Source organism: Mustela nigripes, chromosome 9 (genome assembly GCF_022355385.1).
Source record: "Mustela nigripes isolate SB6536 chromosome 9, MUSNIG.SB6536, whole genome shotgun sequence".
Taxonomy (NCBI): domain Eukaryota; kingdom Metazoa; phylum Chordata; class Mammalia; order Carnivora; family Mustelidae; genus Mustela; species Mustela nigripes.
Genome location: NC_081565.1, coordinates 82,409,131 through 82,419,776, shown reverse-complemented (window position 1 = coordinate 82,419,776; position 10,646 = coordinate 82,409,131). Strand labels below are relative to the sequence as shown.

Here is a 10,646-nt window from a genome sequence, read left to right as displayed (position 1 = left end):
GAGCCCGATGCGGGACTCGATCCCAGGACCCTGAGATCACGACCCGAGCCGAAGGCAGCGGCTCAACCCACTGAGCCACCCAGGCGCCCCCCTGTCCTGGTTTTTTAGCGGAGGCAGGCCTCTGGGCCTGAGGGGTCATGGTACGAACATCACTTTCAGCATCCGAGGTTATAAAGGCCAAAGCTGGGACCTCCCAGACAGGCCCCCACCTTCCCCCCAAGTTTTCAACCCCTGCTGCACAACTAAACGGCCTGGGGCTGTTTGTAAAAGTGCTGAGCTGCCCCCCACCCCACCCCAGTGAGTCAGAATCTCCTGGGCGGGAGGAGCCAGGGCATCGTCATGTTCAGAAGTTCCCCAGAGGGGGCTGAACTGAAGCCAGGAGGGAGAACCTCCACTTCAAACCAAACCAAATGTGCAACTCCGAGTGTGGTCTTCCTTTCGGCTTACAGGAGCTGAGAGCTCTCCCGGGGGCAGCCCGTGAAGCATACACGGACCCTCAGGGTCCAGATCATAAACCCAAGTACCTTTAGCATCCAGGCCAGTTAACTGAAAAGAGGTGTTCAGGGCAGCTGGGGAGACCAGAGAGCACCTGTTCCCTCCGGTTAGCTCACGTGGCCTATAATACACCACCCAGCAATGCCGCCTCTTCTGACTTTCCCAGGGAAACTAAGGAAATTCGTGTTTTTCTGTTAGCTTAAAACATCTTGGCAATTAACTCAAATTAAACCAAAGCCTTGGACTGGTCAAACGGAGCACACTCCCAGGCCTCACTGTGGCACAGAGCAAGGACTTCGTGCTGTCCATGTGGGATCCAGTTTCACTCATGTTCGCATCCGTGTTCCTTTCCCACTTTCCAGGTGACCAATTTCTTCATTCCCATTTTATTATTTTTTAAAGGTTTTATTTTTAAGCAATCTCTACGCCCAATGTAAGGCTCGAACTCATAACCCTGAGATCAAGACTCACATGCTCCACTGACTGAGCCAGCCACATGCCCCTTCTTCCCTTTGTTCCTTTGTTGGAAGAAACTATAAAACTGTGGCGCCTGGGTGGCTCAGTCGGTTGGGCGTCTGCCTTTGGCTCAGGTCACGGTCCCAGGGTCCTAGGATCGAGTTCCACATCAGGCTCCCTGCTCAGCGGGAGCTGCTTTTCCTTCTGCCTGCTGCTCCCATTTGTGCTCTCTCTCTCTGACAAATCAAATGAATAAAATCTTAAAAAATAATAATAATAAAGACCAGGGCACCTGGGTGACTCGGGGGTTAAGCATCTGCTCTTGACTTGGGTCGTGATCCCAGGGTCTTCCTGCTCAGCGAGGAGCTGGCTTCTCCCTCTGCCCCTCCCCCCTGCTCAGGCTCCTCCTCTCTCCTGGTCTCTCTCAAATAAATAGAATCTAAATAAATAAATAAATAAATACCCAAACCCAACAGCCTAGGATCCTTACCACCATGCCTTCTGAAGGTAAACTTAATGTGCCCAAACCCTACTTGCAAATATTTATCTTGAAAAGACACAGGTTGGGGGGCGCCTGGGTGGCTCAGTGGGTTAAGCCTCTGCCTTCGGCTCAGGTCATGATCTCAGGGTCCTGGGATCGAGACCCACGTCGGGCTCTCTGCTCAGCGGGGAGGCTGCTTCCCTTCCTCTCTCTCTGCCTGCCTCTCCGCCTATTTGTGATCTCTCTGGCAAAATAAGAAACAAAATCTTTAAAAAGAAGAAGAAGAAGGAAAAGACACAGGTCGGAAACAGGATGCTCCGTCATCAATCTCGTGGCAGGGCTGGATCATGTCTGTGGTGTGTCAGCCGCCCCCCAGCACCCCCTAAAGAATGCACAGCCCTGGCGGTGCGCTTCACCCCTCCCGGGCTCTCGGACAGTGATGGGTGTGACACAGAAGCCGGTGTCTGAGGTAACCCCATGGAGGGGGAGCAGAGTGGGCGGGGCTCCCTCCCACATCCCCACTGTCTCCTTCTCCACCCAGCGCCAGCACAGCCCCGAGGGCTGACGGGCCACGGAGGGGATTACAGGACAGGCCCAGCAAGAGCTTCTCGCTCTTCCTCGTCCTGGTAGGTGTGTACAGCGTTGGGTTTGGAAGAGGATCCTTCTTCACACGCCTGGATTAGAAGGATCTGCCCTAAGACTTGATGTAAGGAGAGATTTTCCAAGGAGACGCCACAGGCAACATGGGGCGGGTGTGCCAGCAGAGGTGTGACACCGGCCAGGAGAGTGAAATGAGGACCAGGACGCTACGGGTGATGCGCCTGTCGAAAAACGCCAGGAAGAAACCCTCAGTCCGCATTACACCTGACTCAACGGAACGCCTTTCCTCGAACACATTTAAGTCTTCACACCAGAGTCACACTGAATTTTACACATCAGGCTTTCTTCACAGTCTGGGGTGCCTGTGAATATTGCTTTCATCAGATTTGGACAAAGAGACAGTCTCATAATGTGTTTTCACCTGAGTCTTGAAATCAGCATTAAAAAGCCCGTGACAAAATTGAGGCATGAAATAAGGGGATTAAAACTAAATTAGATAGCCACAAAGACTATGAACGCTGCAAACAATAAGCGTCTATTTAATACATATTTACAATTTATAGGTTATAATAATTGTAAGTTATTAACAATCATTTATCCAATAATAACTTACTTAATTAAATAACCGTTTATTTCCTCCCATCTAAGAGGGGACAGACATCTGTAGAGACCTTCCCAAGAGAACTGTGGGACAGACGGCAGGCCGGCCGGCCATCCTCCCGACCTCGCAGGCCACCAGGTTGGTTTCTCGTCCACAGTTCCAACCAGCCCGCCCAACCAGACCAGGTAATACGCCTGGGGCAAAAGGAACTGATGAGAGGTCCGCCTCCTCTCTCTGGCTGGGTCACGAACAGGAACGTGGTGGTGGGAGCTGGAAAGAAATTTCCCAAATGCCCTTTGACAAGAATCCTCCCTGGACAACCATGTCAAAACTGGTCCCCTCTCCCTGGAACGCAAGGCACTGAACAGACAGGATCATTTTAAGCCTACGTCAGAGCATGTGATGGACAGAAAGCAGATACGACCGCCTGCACGGAGCGGTGAGGTCAGAGGAGGTGGGCTGTCAGCGGGTGTGTGCCCTGCACTGAAAGCCACCTGGTTTGTCCGGGAAGAAAAATATCCAGGTGCACAGGCTGGGGGGCACCGGCCAAGGGAAAGACACTGTCAGCCTGGCCAGAAGCAGGGTTCAGTTCAATCAGAGATTCTCCAGCAGGCACTGTGCCCACGTCCCGCTCTGGATTCGCTGCCCAGCACTGTGCGGGCACAAAGCAGGCTGCAAACATGTGCTCATGGAACGTGCAGCCTGCGGACCCCAGGCGGAGTACTAAGCAGGCCACAGTGGGTACACCCGAGGTGCAGATGATGGGACTCTCACCCCCTGAGACCTCAGTGCTCACAGACTGTCGAGGCCACTCCCCTGACTCTACATAAAAATACATAGCTCTCCAGGAACTAAGAAGAGGTAGGGGTGACATTCCCCTCAGAATCTCCGAGAACACTGGTTGGAACAGGTCAGGGAGGAAGCAGCTCTTGAAGGATGAGAAGGCCTTGGGAGGTATGGGAAAGCCATCCAGATCAAGAGAACAGGGTTTTGAGCAAGGCCCTAGGAAGGCAACAGGGCAGCTGGGCTGGGGAACAGGGGTGGGGACGGTGGAGAAGCGCCCTGGGGTTCTGCCCCAGAACCCTCTGCCAGAGCTGGTCTCTTGCTGCCTGGAGCCCTGGAGGGCTGGGAAGGCCCACCAAGATTTCTGCAGGCCTCAGGGCTGAAGACACAGAAACAAATCATGATTCTGTCCCAATGAGGCCAAAAGCAAAAGCCCAGATTTAGGAGCAAACAGACAAAAGTCAGTGAAAGCCAAACATGTTTGAGAGACGGAAAAAATAACAAAAGTATGGAAAGTTCAGTGCTCCTTCATCTCGCCAGCTGTCTTGAACTAAACAAAGTCACAAAGAAGTGACCGTAAGTAAAAGAAAGACCCACCTTCACAGGACCTCGGGGCTGGTCCGTGTCACAAAGAAGGGAAACAGGTGCCCTCTGCCAGGACGTTTCTGTGCAGTCATTTACAAGTGAGCTCCCGAATGAATGGTCTCATGGCACTGAAGTGGTTTCTCTGTCTCGCATCCTTCCTTCTGGTCATTCCCAAAAGACCCCCTGATTTAAATGCACCACTATTTGCAAAGTCTGCCTTTTCACGATCAAACTGGCCAGAGGACAGAAAACCAAATAATAAGAACCCCAGAGGTAAAGCGCCCAGCTTTTGGCCCCCCCTTTTACCTTTCTGGAAGATTTTCTGTCCGTTGATTCTTCATTTAAAAGCAGTATCCTGGGTGGTGTAAGTTCCAGATGCCAGTTTCTAGAACCTCAATAAGGTGCAAGCAGCCCCCGCCCAGAGAATCCACGTTCCCGGGCGCCCAGGTGACGCCTGAGAGTGTCCAGGGCCATGCCCAGGAGCTGGTGGGATTCCTCACCGCCCAGAAGCTTACAATGTGACCGTTTCCTCTCACACTGCCAGGCAGCTGAGCCCGGGGCAGATGTGGAAGCTGTGTAAAGCGTGGCCCTAATGGAAAAACTCGGTGGCACAGGGCTTCAGTGTTTTGCAATTTTTTTTCCTGTAAGCTACATTGTTGGAATGGTTTGACATGCCAACCTTTCCCTCCGCCCCTACCGGCCTACAGACTGCCAGGTCTCCACCCCGGGCGGCTGTAACAGCCGGTGTGTCATTGGGCTGAGTCACCCCTCGCTCAGGGGTGGAGTCCTGGCTGAGGCACAGGGCGCAGAAAGCCGGCAGGTTCTACTACCTGCTTGGGCAGCTCTCAGGAAGACAGATGAGTTTTTGTCCTCCCAGCTGACACTGGAGGGGAACACGCTAAATGGGCCACCTCAAAAAACAAACAAACAAACAAACAAACAAAAATACAAAAGACCTACACACACAAAAACAACAAAAAACTGAAACCACATTTCCCTGGTGTGTCCCTGATTTGATCAATGCAGCCCCGTCCGTCCGTTGGGAATGCTGGGGGAAAGGAAATCACGCAGTCATACGTGGGGAGTGCACAGATGTACGTGGGGAGGACACTGGCAGCCGAGAAAGAAGGAACATTTGTGGGTTTTCGTTAAAAGAAGAGGAGACGCACAGACTACGGGGTGAAGACACCTGGGTCTGGGCTTAGGAATCTTTAGAAATCTCACATCTCTCTTTTGTAGTTGGAATCAGGGGAGATACCTACTCCTTGTCTTCCGGGAGGCTCCAGAAGGGGCCTGTTGTGGCTGCTTGTACACAAACATTTAAAAAGCCTTTGCCTGGTGTACAATTGTTGCAAGAGAAAAGAGCACTGAGAATAGTGGGCAGGAATGGGAAAATCTGACAGTGAGGGCTGAATCAATGTTTTCACAAAGTTATTTGCAAAGCTGATGGGATTTATTGACTAATCCAAATGTTGTGAGACGAGATTCGGGAAATCATGTGCCTGTCGTCTTGGTTCTGCAGAACAGAGATCATGCCCAGAGTACAAAAGATCCCACAGACAGAAAACTTGCTCCCTTAAGGAAGATCTCGAGAAAGGACCCAAGATAAATTCAGCACCTGTGACTGAGCACACAGCATTCCCAAGCATCGCCTCCTTTAAATAAAGGCTCACTGGGCAAAACCTCCAGCTCAGATGGGAGGAAAGTCACAGGCCACTCAAATCTGGTCACACACGAGACCGAGAGAGAGCCCACAGACGGAACTTTGGGGACGAGAACGCATCCCATCAATCCAACAACAATCGGTCCATCGGCCCCGTGTTCCTTCAGGTTGACAGTTCTGCTTTTCTATCTGTTGGTTAGAAAGGCCCCCTGAATACTATAGGACAGTATTTGATCATGGTCCAAGTGCTGTTAAGATTGGAAATCTGGCCACAATTTTTAAAAAATTCTCAAAATAGTCACATACGTATTTTTAAGTTGTGAGATCACTTGTCCATACAGAACTACCAGCTGAGATCACGACGAGATACAAATGCGCTGCATACTTAAAGCACTTCTCATCCTCAGAATTCATGAGGAATTGCAGCCCAAAGTAGAACCAGGCTTAGCTTCTAAAACATGAGCATACTTTTCCTAAAGCATATGGAAATGAGTGAATCAGTTCCAGCTCATTCCAAAAATATCCAGTAGAGAAGCCAAGAGAGGAAGAACAGAATCATCAATTTTTTTTTTTTTTTTTAACTTAGAATCTCTACAAATGTTTGAATGAATCCTAGTAAACCCGATTTCCTGGCTGAAGCTCCTACAAGGTTTTTATTAGAGAAATCTTCTCCATGCAATTTTTAGTTCGATATGTTACCAGAAAAGAGCAAGAGTCTACAACCTCTGTGAATTGGAGAAATGACGTGGATATTTTCTGGACCAGATCAAATCAAACAGCCTCTCAGAGAGAAGGACCCCAAAGCAGAAACAATGAGCTCGTCATTCATGTCCCAAACCGGCACAAACTTTTCTCAGAAACTGCACAAAAGGAGATGAACGGGAATTATCTGGGGCACAGGAAGAAGGCAAACCCTTGGAAAGGAAGGGAACGAGCTATACTTCAGATGGGCTCAGCTGGCCCACCCACGTCCTTTGAGAAAGAGGGGAAGTGCATAATCAGAAAAAAACGCCAATACTCATGACGGGAAGTCTGCCTTAGGTAAGCAGGGCACAGGACATTCAAATCTTGTAGGAAGGGCCTCACTTGGCAGCTTCAACAGCTCAAAGCGTTAACATCGAAGCACATCTCCCTCCTGGGTTTTTATTTTGTGTTTTTTCTTTCCTGTTGGCACCTGCACAGCATCTCTCCAAATAAAGGGTGTATCTTTGCCCAACGCCTAGGATAGGCAAAAGCCTGGTTTCTACCCGTCCTACACCCTAGTAGGCTGGGACTTGCTGCCAGATAAGGCATCTTTCCCCGTCTGAACTGCAGAGTTGAATCTCCCATCTGAAATCTGAATGATGCTTAACCCACTGGGACTCACTCGCGGTCTGGAGCAGCAGAGCTTCCCCAGGGGGCTCCCGGTTAAAGCGGAAGCCTGGAGAGTGTGGAAACAAAGCAAGCCCCGCAGAGGGAGGGATTCTGCAGGACGTCCCTGGGGGCTGGTGGAGTTCTGGGGTTCTGATCTAACCAGACAGGCAAGTCCCTGGAATCGGGATCTCCTATGTGTAGGTGATTTCTGCGCTGTGAAACTCAAATGAAACTGATGCTTAAAAAAATAACTATCTTCTGAAACACCATCACTATGAGAAAATACATTATTTCATGTGTAAACCTCAGTGAGAAAGGAGTCTTTCATCAATGAAAAACTAACAGTTTCATTTAACGCTGAAAGGCACAATCTAATTGAAATCCAATTACGAAGAACACCAAGTAACAGGATGAAACTGATGTACTATACTGAGACGTTTGTTAATCGGCTCTATGAGGTAATTTGCAGTAAGAAGAACTTCGCCTCTATCTCAAAGGACCTTCTACTCACAACTGCCCTCCTTTTCGGTTTCATGAAGTTTCCTGAAATACACACTTTCCCCTTGATCTACTTCATTAAGAATTTACAGTTGGCGCTCTTCTGATTTTTAATGTCGACAGAGTGCGCTGAACAAGGGGAAATGGTCCTCTGTGTTCAAGGTCCGGCTTAGCCATTAGGTAACTGGGTGGGCTGGGCAGTCTGGGTTTTTCTCATCTGAGAGTAGGGACAGGTGGAATCATAAAGACCCGCACCAGCCCTTTACCTCTGTTTTGATGTCAGGCAGCTAGGTCGCACCCTTAGCTCTCCTCATACACCACCAAACACACCGCTTTCAGGGGAGGGCAGAGCACCGACAGGAACACACATTTCATTCTTCGGCAGAGGCTTCCAGGACACCCTGGAGGGTCACGGCCGGTACCTGCGCATTCAAGCAGCCCTAGCATCTCATCCGCTCACCTTCTGCCTCTGGAGGAAGGCTGGTGGAGACCACAGCTCTAAGACTCCCCAGCAGGGACGCACACCACCGCTGCCAGGCTGAGACCTTGCCTGCAGATGGTCTCAGAAACCCCGGGGCAGTTCCAGCCAGACCAGTCGGGGCAAACTGCTCTGGTGCTTGACAAACAGCATGCAATTCCCGCTGTCGGGTTCCCAGCAGTGGGCTCAGGGTTCTGTTTGAGAAACGCCGCTGCCCGGGAAAAATATTTACACAACCGAGGGGGCTGTGCTGGGCGGCAGAGTTCTACCTGCTGGGCCGGGAGTCTGTGGGCTCCGGCTGACCCGGTCTTATCAGCGGCCTTTGGACCTCATTTAAGATCAGCATGGAGACAAAACCCGGAGCCAAAGGACTGACCAGAGTCCCAACCAGCCTTACTAAAATTTATCAGAGGAATTTAAAATGACAACCAAGTTGTTTGGTTTTTTTTTTTTTTTAAAGATTTTTTACTTATTTGTCAGAGAGAGAGAGGGAGAGAGAGCGAGCGAGCACAGGCAGACAGAGAGGCAGGCAGAGGCAGAGGGAGAAGCAGGCTCCCTGCCAAGCAAGGAGTCCGATGTGGGACCCGATCCCATCATGACGTGAGCCGAAGGCAGCCGCTTAACCAGCTGAGCCACCCAGGCGTCCCGACAACCAAGTTTTTAATGCAGCTTGATAAGTACCCTAAGTAACTTAAGATCTAGTTATTTGGAAAAAAATAAATGTGTGTGTTTGTGCGCGCGCACGAGAAATAGTAAAAGGGGGGGAAAACCACCATCAACTACCAAAGGCAAGTATTAGCAACAAGAAGGCTGGCAATGGGAGGCACAAACGGAACTCCCTAACCCTCATCGATTTCTTTCATTTAACTGTGACACAGGACAGGAACACAATTCTTGCCTCAAAGTCACGCGTCTGACAGGGCCTGGCACCGCGGCACGTGAGCAGGCCCTTTTCAGACCAGGACCCGAGGAGGGACCTCGCAGAACAAGGCGGGCAGTGATTCCCCTGACATCTGACCAGTGTTTCATATCTTGGGGTGTTTCTAGGGCTCCTATTTTATTTGTCCCTCGCAACCGTCCTGTGAAGGAGGCTGGGAAGGTGCATTAGCTTCATCGGACAAATAAGCCACTTGTTATGTAGCTTCTAAAGAGAGTCGAAGCTCTAATTAAAGTTTCACAACATGAATTAGTGTTTACAGAGGTAAACAGGGCATCCAGGTTCCAACGTGATTCAGAGACCTGAGAAAAAGCAGACAGTCCCCATGATCTCAGGGTCCTGGGATCGAGTTCCGTATAGGACTCTCTGCTCAGCGGGGAGCCTGCTTCCCCCTCTCTCTGCCTGCCTCTCTGCCTACTTGTGATCTCTGTCAAATAAATAAATAAAATCTTAAAAAAAAATAAAAGGAGGTGACAGACACAAAGACATGATTGATTCTGACGGGGTGGATGGTGAGCAGGGGGACAATGCTGGCAGGAAAGCCCAGGTGAGGTGCCACGTGTAGCAAATTAGAAGCGAGGACACCCAGTGAAATTTAAATTTTGAAAACACAGTGAATACTTTTTTTTTTTTTTTTTTTTTTAAGCATAAATCAGTCCTCTATTTTATCTGGAAGCTCTGCCCACAGGAATCCTCAGCCTCTACCAGAATGAAAGGTCCTTGGAGGTAGGGGTTTGGGCCTGTGTTTTCCCTGCTGAATCTGAGTGCCCAGAACAGTGCCTGGGACACTGGAGGCCCCGGATCCCTGCCGTGTACCTGTAAAGTGTATTTCTTCGGCGAGATGCTATGCACACAGGTGCCTGTTGCATCATCTTTATGTTGGTCTGAAACCTAGGGCAACACATTTTACAAATTACAGCATTAACTAACTGTTCTTTTTTTCCCTTTCTTTCTTTCTTTCTTTTTTTTTTTTTTTTGGAGATTTTATTTATTTGATAGAGGTGAGGGGAGAGCGTAAGCAGGCAGAGGGGCAGAGGGAGAGGGAGAAGCAGGGAGCCTGATGTGGGACCCTGGATCACGACCTGAGCTGAAGGCAGACGCCCAGTGACTGAGCCATGCAGGCGCCCTGAACTGCTCTTACTTGAAAACCGGTACCTTTTATTGCAGCTAACTGAAGGACTCAGTGGGGGAGTCAGAGGATACAAGGACTCTGAATGGTCCCTTACTCGGTTTCAGCTCTCAACGGGAGCATGAATGTGGGATGTCAGTCACCAGACATGCTGGCAGCCCAGGGCCTGGCCAACTGGTACTTTCCTCAGCTGACTTCTTTAATTCCTGCTTTGTTCCCAAGACCATGAGCAATGTTTCTGGGGCCAGTGCCCTGACTCCACCTTCATATGGGAATTTTCCTCAAGTTCTATGGGAGCCCAAAGCACTGATTTTTTTTTTTTAAGGGAAAGGGCTGGGGGAGATTCCTTTTGGGCACAACACACATAGGGGAAGTAGGGTTTAAAAAATATATATATTTGGGACGCCTGGGTGGCTCAGTTGGTTAAGCGGCTGCCTTCGGCTCAGGTCATGATCCCAGCGTCCTGGGATCAAGTCCCACATCGGGCTCCTTGCTTGGCAGGGAGCCTGCTTCTCCCTCTGCCTCTAGCCTGCCACTCTGTCTGCCTGTGCTTGCGCTCTGTATCTCTCTCTCTCTCTAACAAATAA

The 10,646-nt window shown here is 50.0% G+C and overlaps 1 protein-coding gene across 3 annotated transcripts in view; it reads right to left on the bottom strand.

The window, feature by feature from the left end:
• Window positions 1-10,646, bottom strand: part of KANK1 (KN motif and ankyrin repeat domains 1) — a 194,586-nt gene that overhangs the window by 48,599 nt on the left and 135,341 nt on the right. The window contains exon 1 of one of the 3 annotated variants that reach the window (XM_059411924.1): window positions 7,976-8,064. The exons of the other annotated variants lie outside the window; for them this stretch is intronic. The gene's annotated coding sequence lies outside the window, so the exon portion shown is untranslated. Of the gene's footprint in view, window positions 1-7,975; window positions 8,065-10,646 lie in introns of those variants that run through there. 3 annotated transcript variants of the gene reach the window in all.